Below are 12600 nucleotides of genomic sequence, written 5' to 3'. Positions count from 1 at the left end.
CCCAGCTCCATAGTAATTTTGAAACCAGTCAGAGATGTGTCTCAGAAAAACCCCAAATGAACCAACCAGCCAAACAAGCAACCAAAGAGTAACTATATCAGGAATCTATCCAAAGACCCGAGAAAAGGAAGCTCAAAGGTAATGAGAAAGAAGCAGAGACTGAATCACCAGTCACAGGTGGTGTAAGATGGGGACCTAGACCCTCTGCTCAGATGTAGTAGATAGGCAATGCAGTCTCCTTGTGGGTCCCATTATATGGAGAGTACGGGCTACCTCTGACATGGACTCTGGTACCCACTCCTTGATCACTTATCTCTGGTGGGCAGTCTTTCCAGGCCACAGAGGAAGAGGCTACAGGCAGTCCAGATGAGACTTGCTAGGATGAGGTCAGGGGATAAGGGAGGACAGCTCCCCCTTTCTAAGGCCTAGGGGAGCTGGGAAGGGGTATGAGGGAAGGAGGGAAGAGGAAGAGATGGTGGGACCTGGAAGCGACAAGGAGGGGGCTACAATTAGGATGTAAAGTGAACAAGTTAAAAAAATTAAATAAATAAAAAGATAAAAACTCTTAAAAAGAAAGAAGCAAAGATATAAACAATAGAGAAAGAATAAAATACTGATCATCATTTAAGGCAAAGGTTATCTTTTTTCTCCTGTTATCAGTGATACTATTAGTAGTTTGGCATAAAAAGAGGCATCGTTTTGTTTATGCTTAATGTTTTACTGAAATTTACTTACTAAACATGGTTCAGAGAAAGTAATTGACCATGTATATGTTTATGTGTACTCATTCTCTTTATACTGGAAATGTAAAAAGATCAAAAGAGATTCCATTCTGTTCTCATTGAGCAGTGGTTTGCCCAAGTTTAAGTAATTTTTGAGCCAAATTACATAGTGCTGTCTGAAAAACATTAATGACTATGCCAGAAAAGCAATGGACATTAGCCATATGGTGACTTCCCTAAAAAATAAATTAAACATACATTTGCAAATACTGTCATTCAAATCTGTTTTGTTACCTATTTTCCAAATCTCAATTAATGGTGATGACAGTGTATTTGCCAGAAAAACAGAAAGGTTTTTTTCTCAACCAGAGGTCTTCACTCATTTCCTGCATGTTGCCTTGGCAAGTGGGGTCAAAACATCTGTTATTGAGGCTGAGTTTTAAACACGGTCCACACTGCTCGCCACCATCTTGGATCTTCCAGAGGCTGAGTTTTAATTTAGAAGGTTATGTGCTGGGGATAGAGAGCAGTCTACTAAAGACAGTGTACAGACTGCTAGATACAGAGCTATGAACGAAGATTTCACCTAGAAGTGGACACTGGTGGGTCAGTGTTCCTGGCCAGCTTGTTATGTTTGTACTGACTTCATGCATTTAATACTGGAAAGACAATAGAAATGAGCTGAGACTAGAGCTGAGAGTGGACAATGACAATTTTGAATGTGGACTACTGGCCTACTGGGGGGGGATAGGTATAAATAATAATTTTCTTATATTATATTGATGATGAGTAATTTTTTAGTTAATATCCCCCGGGAAACACTTTATATAATGTCTTAGAAAAGTTCTGTATTGGGGGAGGCACAGGTTGAACTGAAGCTGCTGTCAGTACAATAAATTCAGGTTGTTTTTACTACAACACCTCATTTGAAACTTGACAAGTCTCCATGAAGGGTCTTAGAAGAAAATGAAAAAGACATTTCTAAACTGAGTCAAATCTGTGTGGTTTAGTTCATAGAAAATCAACAGGGAAAAAAGAAAGATGCTTGGGCTAACATTGATTTTTTTTCCTTATATTTATTTTTTCAGTTTGAGCACTCCAGGCAAATACTCACTTGCCTTCAACTAATTTGCAAATACTGTCACTCAAATCTATTTTGTTACCTATTTTTCAAATCTCAATTAACTGTGATGACAGTGTACTTGCCAGAGAAAAACAGAAAGGTTTTTTCTCAACCATAGGTTTCCACTCATTTCCTGCATGTTGCCTTGGCAAGTGGGGTCAAAACATCCATTATTGAGGCTGACTTTTAATTTAGAAGGTTATCAGCAGAGTCAGCTAAACAATTATAAAATAATTTATGAACATACAATGCAGCACACACGCACAGGAATGCTCTCAACTGTACATACACTGAAATCTTCTGTATGTTTTAAAGGGTGAATTTGAGGTTTCCATTTGGGCTACCCTTAGATAGACAGAAAAACTGTTTTCTCTTCCCAGCTGTATTTTACATGAGAATCCCAAATATTCAGGCTAACAGATGATGACTTAAAGATCTATGTCTAACCACTTGTGTCTTTGCTGTAGCTCTTTGGAGAAAATGGGTCAGATATATTTTTTTTGTAAACATACACTACAAAAGGATCAGGAAAATAAATTTAAGAAGAAAAAGAAAAAGAACACCCCAAATAACAATAGGAATGACTTGTAGATCTGGATGCTGTTGCTTAGGCTCCTTGCTTCCTGTGAACTAGAACTAGAAGCCACCACACAATCAAAATATGACTTTCAGGAGGACCTCTTAGTTTCTCATTTCCTCCACACTTTTCCCTCTTTCTTCAATATGAGTAAATCTCCTTATAAAATTTATGTGGTATTACTTTAAGAGCAGAAGATCTCTATGCATCACAAAATATTAACTGTATCTTATTGTGTAAAGAGCTACTCATTTACATAATAAACGTTCACTAAATTCATAAAGCACAGAAACAAACCTCCTTGCTCCTAGATGGTTATTTCTGCTTGCCATAGTTTTAGAAACCCACAGTAAATTTGTTATGCCCAAAATTTGAGAAACTCCCCAAACAAACCACTCAAGAGCCAAATCCAAATACAATGGCAAGGAAGTCTTTATTGCTGGTTGAAACCCCGGGCCACCCCTCCCATGCACTGGCACAGCAGATGCAGGGAGGTGGCCTCAAGTCTGAATTGAGAGGGTTTTTGAAAATAGGTTTTAGACAAAGAAATGGGTTTTACAGTACGTGATTGGATGGCATTTGGGCAGAAAAGCTGCAAGCAGGGAGTTACAAGCCTTGGCATTTTGTGGTTGAGTAATAGGTGTAGGGGCAAGTTGGCCTATAGAAAAGATTGGTTGAAGCAATCATGGGGCATTAGGAACTTTGGCCTGGCTTCTCATAATTGGTTGTTGCTACGTGCCAGACCACCTGCTGGTCAGCTTGACCACAGAGAATATACTTGGACTTTCCTAAGGTGGGCTGATTGTGTTGTTAGGAAATATTTTTCTGTTTAGACTAGTTTGTGATTTTTCTGGTATCTGGCTTCAGCCCTTGTCTAGGTTTAACGCAAAATGGAGATTCTTTTTCAAAATGGAGTTTGTCCAGTCCTTTCAAATTGTGATGAGAAGATATGAAATTAAAACTTCCTCAAGTAAATATTTTGTACATTTTAATGATACCCTGTTACATCTTCTTTTGGCTTTTTATGTTACGAGGTTGATAATGGAAGTCTTTTATTCACCTGAATTTTATTCAACAATTGCCCAAAAGCATAAGAACATTGGTAACTTACATCTGCCAGAGGAGCCAGAAAATGCTTGTTTTAACAGAAAAGCCAAAAGTTCACTTAGTAAGAAATGAAACATTTTGGAAGTTTACATGGTCAGATCGGTTTTCTGTTTATTTGTTTCCTGCTTGCTTATTTGCTTAAGAGATGATATCTCACTGTACTGAATGGGATAGACATGAACTCCTAGGCTCAAACAATCTTCCTCTTGAGTGTCTAGAATTATGCTCTGCATCTGAAGCTAGCTAGATCAATAGTCAGAATACATTTTCTGACAATAAACTGTAAAGCAGGAAAAGAAAATTGTGGAGTTCTGCAATGGAACCCTAGCATGTCAGGATTATGGACAAAGTATGTGTTAGGTCCTTGGAAAACATGAGAAAGACATTATTAAGCTTGGTGATAGCTGCGTTTTCAGGCAACCCTTGGAATCTTGGAATGCATTATCCTTATGGCTTATTTGCTCTTCATACCTCAAGAATTTAGGCCTGAGTGGCTGAAAAATTTACAGATTATAGGCTAGCCACTGGCAGCCAGGCCTAACTCTTGTCACATTGCCACAGTCACTTCTATTTCATCATTCTCACAGAACTTTAGATATCAACTCATTCTCTGGTACTAAGAGGACTCAAGATACTTAGCGATTCTTCATCAAAGGTCATAGGAGTGGTCAGAATGCCAGTGATGCCTGTAACACTTTAATGCATAGTCTTGCACCTTGTAGCTAACATGCCTTCCCCAAAGCTCTGAGGAGGGCAATGCATTGGATAGTGAAGGCTGGAGATAATTTACTCTTCAGAGCTCATGGTATTTGCTCAGCATCTCATTGGGCTTATGGATTATATAAATGATACCTTTGACATTTATCACAAAGCACGCCAAGAGACAGAGGTGTGAGGACTCAGCATGATCATCAAGTGCTAAAATGGGGACAATTTTCTTTTTTGTTCACAAACTAGTAAGGTTTCCACTAACTCTGATATAAACCGTTCACTAGTTGGAAGCCTAGTTCTCTGTGGCAACTCAATTGCCTCAGGGACTGTCATTTCTCATTTTTCTTTGAGAAAACATCAGTAGAAGGTATTCTCAATCTCTACCAGCTCAGGGGAATTCAGTACAGGCAAGAAGGGCCTTGGAGTCATGGACTTTCTCAAACTCATTGTCTCCTCAAACACTAGAGTCTTCCAATGCTCCATCCTCATGACTGCAGGCCTCTTGATGGATTGTATGTAGAAGAAGAGAAGACAACCCTGCTTGGGATCTTCTTACCTGGTAAGTGCATCCATTTACTACCTTTGTTCCATTGTGCTGAATCATTTTGTTTAATGAAGCCTTTGAATAACGTTGGAATACTGTTAAAAATCAGAATGGGAAGAGAAATAGGGTAAGATGCAACTATTCCACCCTGCTTACACCTGTCCTCTCAGGAAACACTTCAGGTGGGCTGGGCTGCCAACCACCGCATCAATCCCTGTCACTTGTCTGGAAAGAGGAGGTACAGGGACAGAAGGGGAGAGAAGGGAAGAAAAGGAGACTGGAAGATGCAATCATTGTCAGAGAGTCACCTGTGCTGGCGGAGTGCATCTCTACATGCCTCTGCTGGAATGGCACCCTGGTTGTGTGCTAACCACTTATCTGATTTTTCCCTCTTAGCTAAACAAGTGCTCATGAACTTCAAAATGTTTCTGCCATGCTTTGGAAGTGGAAGAATGCACACTACACAGAAATTCCTGCTTTTCAGGGCTCTGTTGTTGGCGTTACATGAGCTCCATGATCTTGTCTCAGCCTCTCTGATTTACTTTCCTCATCCATTAATGACCATGCCTGCCTGCCTCAGATTTTACAGATGGTTCTGGGAAAGAGATGAGGGACTCTTGAGCATGAAGCCTGGCATCAGCAGAGGATATGTGGTTACTGGTAACTTTATTCCTCTTTTATTTTGGTGAACAATGTGTACATTGAATGTTTTCCAGTTTCTTTGGCATGAAGATATAGGCAAAATCACATTTGGAGTTAGATCTGGATTTTGTAGTGGATCAAGGCACATTTGTTGCCTATAAGCTGTCCTTAGATGCACAGCTCTGTTTATCTTTGTAAGCTCCACACCAGCATTCTTTTAAAGAGTCACATTTGGTAACTTTGTGCTTCACAAACATAGAAGACACTCCTTTCACTAGAGTGTCTGCTGCTGTCTGCTATTGTCTACCTTCTAAAAAGTCTCCATGCACAGGAACCCGGTCCAAAAGTCCACTTGCTCATGGCTCCAGGTTGAAAGTTCTGTGAGAAATGACAGCTACTTTGCTGTTATCATTATTCATGTGGGTTTCTTTGAGTTAAATATAGGGAGCAGGGTATGAGTAGCTCATAAGTGTGGCACTAATGGGTGTGGGAAGGTTGGCCACAGCAGAAGGACAAACAGTCATGTCTCCTCTTCGCACTGTCAGGCTTAGGCTTGGGCAAACCCATCTTCTACCTCGGAGAAGCACTCCAAGGATCCCTGCATCCTCCACCGGCACTTTATTGCTCATCTTCTGAGCTTTCTTGATTCTCTCCGTTCTTCTAAATATATATTTTATCCACTAAAAAAGAAGCCTAGAGCATCCACCTCTGCAAATCATTAGATGAATGCACACAGCTTTCAGACAAGTTTCTTCTAAAGCAAGTGCTCAGTGTATTTGGCTGTTCATTTCAGGTTAGTAGCAGTCCTTTCCCGTCCCATCCCCCACACTTAACCCTTCTCAAATCTCCCATGAATGCTGTTATAGTAAAACAGAAGAACAGAACCAACCTCCAGGAGCAACACAGAACATCTTTTATATTCCCAAGGCCTATTGTACATATGAGTCAACTTATATTTAAGTAGATGAAAGTGCAAAGTAAAGAATATGAGTCAGCTTCATATCCTTTCATGTCAAAGAGGAAACAAAAGAACAAAAAGTTAGTTATAATGTTGGCTTCTCATGAAATAGGATTCCTAGGGTTTAAAATAAAATGTAAATGGAAGGTTTTTTTTTTTTTTTTTTTTTTTTTTCCTGTCCCCTGGCATATGGGTACAGAGAATCCAACACACAAATCTTTTCTTTCTTTTCCTCAAAACTGTTAAAAATAGTTCATCAACTTGAGCCTGTCTGCATTGTTCTGTGTAGTACTAAGTGTCACAATGCTTAAGACATGAATACCTGCAATTTCAACTGCACATCCAACATGTGCTTATTTTTATTATGGGATAGATGTTGGAGTGACAAAGGAATATGATGTCGATTTTTGCTGAAAGGTAGTGGGCAATTTTCCTGAAGACCCTATATTAGTGAATGCTCACACCCAGGAGTCAGGCAGAGCTTACGCTGATCATAAATCAATAACCTCATTTCAGGGCTCAAACACAGAGAAGGTGAATAAAGCTCAGCATGTCCCCAGGCAGTGTTGGCAGAAGCAACAGAGGAGTTATAATAGCAGGCTGCAAGAATAATTTTGTTACTGAGTGCAAAAGAAAATTCTCACTTTGCTCAGTCTCTCAGGTCAACAGCATTTATATACTTTTTAAAAATACTCACAGATACTCCATTTATTTTAAGGTACCATCCATTGATGCTTTGGTAAGAAGAGGAAAAGACTGAGAGATGTCACTCTAAAGAAAAGGAATGGTATTTAAGGAGTCATTTGTCTTTATTTTTGCTGTTGGTGATGTGTGTATGTGTAATGTATATGTGTGATGTGTAATGTGTATGTGTAATGTGTATGTATATATGTAATGCATATGTATATATGCAATCTGTAATGTGTATGCAAATCTGTAATGTGTATGTATGTATGCATATGTGTAATGTGCATGTATAATGTGTATATGCAAGTGTATGTGTAACATGTAATGTGTAATATGTTTTTATTTGTGTATGTGCATATACACAATTTTTGTGTAAGCAGTCAAGCCATGGTGCATGTGTGCAGATCCAAGGACAACTTTGTGCCATCATTTTTTTCTATTTCTATATGAGTTCCGAGTATTGAGCTCAAGGTGCCAGGTTTGTGCAATAATTACTATGACCTTCTCAGCCAATATCACTGTTCCTCAGGTATCTATTAGCTGATTAACTCACTGGCCCTCAGATGTCCCATAGCTACATAACTGAGCTGCTCATTTGCCATTTCTCTACAACCTTCAGAAGATTTTAGATGCAATTAGAGGCTAGTATTTCACTGCTACCTTAAGGCTCTCTAAGGACTTAGAAGATAGGAGCTAGTTGAGGCTGAGTAGTAAGAACACAACTCTGGAGCCAACTGCCCTGGAGTTCCGTGTTGCTCTAGCAGGCAGTCATGAGGCCATCTTGTGTCTTAGTGCCTTGCTTTTCTTCTGTGTCATATAGAAGAATAAGAATAGTAGTCTCTCATGGTTGTGAGGATTAACTCTTGATGAGTCAGTCCATAATGTGATGCCCTTTGAAGAGTACTATATAGATTTTCATCAGTGTATCCCAATTCTTTTTGGTCTTTTAAGGATCTGTTGTAGACAAAGTTGGACTCAAACTCCTGCTCAGCCAATGATGAACTCCATACCAAGCCTCCAAGTGATTGCTGAGATTATACATATGAGCCATCACACTTGGTTTATGCTGTGTTGAGATGGAACACAGTATTTCCCATGCATGGAAGGTAGGAAGACAAGCACTCTACTGATTGAGCTACATTCCCAGCCCTGAGTGACTATCCTTAACTATCCTTAAAGTATAGACATGATCTTGTTGATAATTGTTTATTTTCTCAATCTCTCACTGTCCTCTTTTCCTTAATAAAAACATAGTAGAATAAGTAGTAAGATAGTGATAATGAGATCAACAAAAGTTATCTTTTAAACATGAACACAATGTTAAAAATCTATAGAATAAACAAGACTATGATTTAGTGATAATAAAGCAAAGAAAAATTCTATAGTAAACATGGAAATACTTAATAAAAAGTGAATTCTAATCAAGAAAATATTGAGTTATTTGTTAGTTAAATTATTATATATTCATATCTATATTAATAAATACATGATTGACATGGGATAATTTAAATAATAAAAAGATTTATATTATGTAGTTAAACTAAGTTAAAATTAGTAGAAAAAGTAGATGAAGAGAAAAATAAAGACTGGAAAAGAAAGAGACTTTTGGCGTGAAATCCTACCTTGAAACAGTACGGCTTACTCTAATAGGCCTGCCTAATTGAGCACTGGATATCTGATAGACATTAGAAGGACACTAACAGAGCTGCTTCAAATCATCCAGGTCACTACATTAAGCATAGCAGTTAACAATGCTGACACTTCAGAAACATGATTCTTCTCCCATCACTTAGTTTCTTTCCATATTCATCAGACACTTGTAATGTATTCATCAATAAATTCATAGGCAGGTGTTTATTGAGTGTTTGGACCACAGAAATGAACAAATTAGATGCTACAGGGAACAGGTATATCACTAAGACTATCCCAAGAATATGAAGTCTTCATTCATGATAAAAGCAACATGAACAGTGCTCAAAGAAGCAATCTAGACTGATATGGCAAACTCTTGGCCACCCTGCACCAGCTGCTTAGATAAGTTAAGCTGTTTATGTTTTGGAATATTTCAACTTCCTTAATTTCTTAATGGTGGTATTTAAATACTGAATGATTTTCTAATGTGGATTTCAAATGCCACAGACTATGGTATCAATGTATAGCCAATTCAGGACTTTTAAGGTAATAGGAGAAACTTGGTGCAAATAGCATAGACCTATAGATAACTCTATCTGCTGATCCTGAGTATTACTTAGATGATAAACTTACAAGGAAGCTCAATATTAGCTCATGCTAGCTCTTCATCTCAAGTTGTCAAAAATTGTTTTACATTTGAGACACACACACACACACACACACACACACACACACACACACACACACTCAAACTGGTCTCTTCCGTAAAAGGTATGCACTATACATTCATTGAACATTATTATGAAAAATTTCATGAGTAAACATTTATTTTAAAATATGAAATTTGATTAATTCTTTATGGGAAAGAATTCACTGTTTAAGTGGGGAAACATTTATAAAAAATGATTTCAGTAATATGACAAGTGGCAACAGATTTGTATAAACAAAGACCATCACTTGATGGCAGTGTAAAGAAAAGACCATACTGCTTTGAATTTTTTTCTTGCAATTCCAGTTTTGCTAGGTGAAGATGGTAAGATAAGGTGAGATTCTTCCCAGTTATAGGAAATGCTCAGAGGACCTCACCCAGCATGTCAACTTACCATATGAGGAAGGACTTGAGTGGGCTAGGTAGAACAGTCATTAGAAAATTCACATATTCTCTTCAAAATGTTTGCTCGGCAATTGGAATAATTTTTCACACAATTTTGACAGAGATTAGGAAATCAGGACTGTATGTCCCAAATGGCATGTTATGGCACAAATGTTATAGATTAGAAGATAAGACAATGGTGTAACTCATTCAAGGGGAAGCCTCATAGAAGAGGCGAGGATGAACTGGGCAATTGAGTTTTAAGTAAAATGGCGTGAGAGCAAATTGCTTAACAGTCCAGCTACAAACTCTTGCTGAACAACTACCTTGATCCGGTTTCCTGAACAAAGAGGTAGCACTGGAGTAGGGAGAAAACTACTGTGTGGAGCTGTTGAAAGACCCTGTTGTTTGAGGTGACAGTCCACCATGTCTGGACAGCTCTCCCCAGCTCAGCACAGATTAGCGGATTCCCTTTCTCAGCAGGGAGCTTCTTTCTCTGTGCCTGAATTCATCTGGAGAGTCTCTCTAAGCAGGATGCCTACCTTGAGGGAGGTTTGGTAACCCCAAAATGCAAGTTCCACTTCCTTTCTCCTGTAATTCCTGGAATGTAAAACATTCCCAGCTCCCCAAACCTCAGCCAATAATACACACCTAACCAGGAAACCCCTCAACCACTCCCTAAAAACTGTATATGGCCCTTGTTAACCCTAAAGTTGAGTAGTCTCACTGAATCTGGCCCTGGAAATACTTCATAGCACTCTTGGAACGTCCAAACCCACCCTCTGCTCCATCCATCACCTTTGCTACCTTTGCTCTTGTGGACTGATATTGCTCTATGATACTTGGGGGCCAAGGGAAGGTGGAAAGGTGGGTCACATGGAGCAACCTGACTAAATGGATGAGCTGATGAGGTCTGGAAATAATCACAGAGGGAGATAAGCATAATTAAACAATTACAGCTAGATTAAAGATATTTAGAAAAAGTGGTACACTTTCATATTTGGAATTTTTAAAAACAAGAGTCATTGAAAGTTTTTGAGTGTGGAACAGACCTGCTGAGAAAAGTGCAAACAGACGATGGTTCTTGGGGCTGTTGAGATGATTATAGCTGGCAGTTTAGAGTCCCTCATTGCCACCTTCTTTAGATAATTTTCCTGTTAAATATGTTCCACATATCACAACATGTGTGATATAAGATTTATTGCAGAAACATGGGGGAGAGAAAAAAAGTGGGGAGGAGTTAGTGTTTGAGTAGACCATGAGGGATACTGTTAGAATGCAGGGGGGGGGGGGGGGGCAGGGGGAAGAGGGAGAGAAAGAGAGTAAGAAAATGTAAGAAAGAGACAAGGTGGCAGATTGGCCCCTTTATAGTCTAGCACACACCTGGCCGCAGCAGGTGATGACATCATAGGTTGTTAAGCAATATAGAGACAGCTGCCTATGTGCTTACACTTCCTATGGTCATCAATCAATAAGAGAACAAATGAGTCTGAAGCTAAAAACAAATTGAGTGATCTTGTCTTCCTATCAGTCTCTCTTTCTGTCTCTGTCTGTCTGTCTGTCTCTCTCTCTTTCTCTCTCTCTCTCTGTCTCTCTCTATGTATCTCTCTCTTTGCATTCTAAGAATATTCCTGTATATCTCAGCTCAACAGTAAAGAAACTAGGGCCTGTGGAAGCATAGGATCCCAGCCTAGGTCCTCTTAGGTGGATATAAAAGGGAAGCCATGGATCTTGGCACCTCTCATGTGACAGCCATAGAATTGGAATTCTAGGCTTACAGAACACCCAAGATTAATCACCAATGCCCATGTTGTTGCCCAACAGAGAAGGCACTGAAGTCTCAGCAGGAAAGTCACTCACACAGTCTACCAACTCACTGACAAAGCAAACAAACAAACAAATAAACAAAACAAAACAAACAACACAACACAAAACAAACAAAACCCTGGCTTTAAGCCCAACTGTTTCTTTCCATTAAGCTCTATCCAGACGCTCTTTGTCTTGATGAGGTTTTCAATTTTCAGCTGGTTTCCTGTTCATTCTACACACACCATGGTCCATCTGTTTATAGTGATTCTTTATTATTTAGGGGGTGTTTTGATGGACATGTGCCATTTTCTGTTTAGTTCCAAGGTTCTATGCATACGTATGTATCCTTAGAGAAGTACAGGGGAACACACAGGGGATTATGACAAGATTTTTGCATTCTTATCCTGAAGATAGCTCATGGTTCACTTCATTTTTTCCCTGTCTTCCTCAGAAGGAGAATAATTCCTTAGTTCTTTGTGGTGGTTAGGAAAAGGTAGGGAAGAGAATATAAAAGGGCATTGCTAGAGTCACTGGCACAGATGGTAAAAAAAATAAGAGCAGTTGGAAGGTGAAATCATGCACGGATTGAATGGTAGGCAGGCAAGCCTCAGCAATCTCCTATTTCTGGCCATGGTTAACTCTGAAAACCAAGGAGATCTGAATGTGAAATGAACCCTGGAGGCTCCTGTATTTGAACACTTACCCATTCTCATGACCCCAGGGCCAGTTTTCCCAGTGCTCATCTGCTTCCTTCTACCAGGGCCTGCTCTCCTGATGGCCTCACGTTTTTATAGCCTAGCCCATTTTCTGTTCTCTCTCTGTTTCCAAAGAAGCATTCTGCCATCATTTCCTGTAAGTGAAAATAAACTTTGTCCTTGTTTCTTATCAGATTTTTAGTTATATCAAGGAGATAAGTTAACTCTTACAGTTAGGGAAGCTGAAGACCAGTGGATGCCTGAGGCTGTTAGAGATGCTATCAAGTGGCTCAGCTGAGG

The sequence above is a fragment of the Acomys russatus genome, chromosome 15, assembly GCF_903995435.1.
Source record: "Acomys russatus chromosome 15, mAcoRus1.1, whole genome shotgun sequence".
In the NCBI taxonomy this organism is placed as follows: Eukaryota; Metazoa; Chordata; class Mammalia; order Rodentia; family Muridae; genus Acomys; species Acomys russatus.
The sequence above is the reverse complement of the archived record's forward strand: the minus strand, read 5'-3'. Positions refer to the sequence as shown.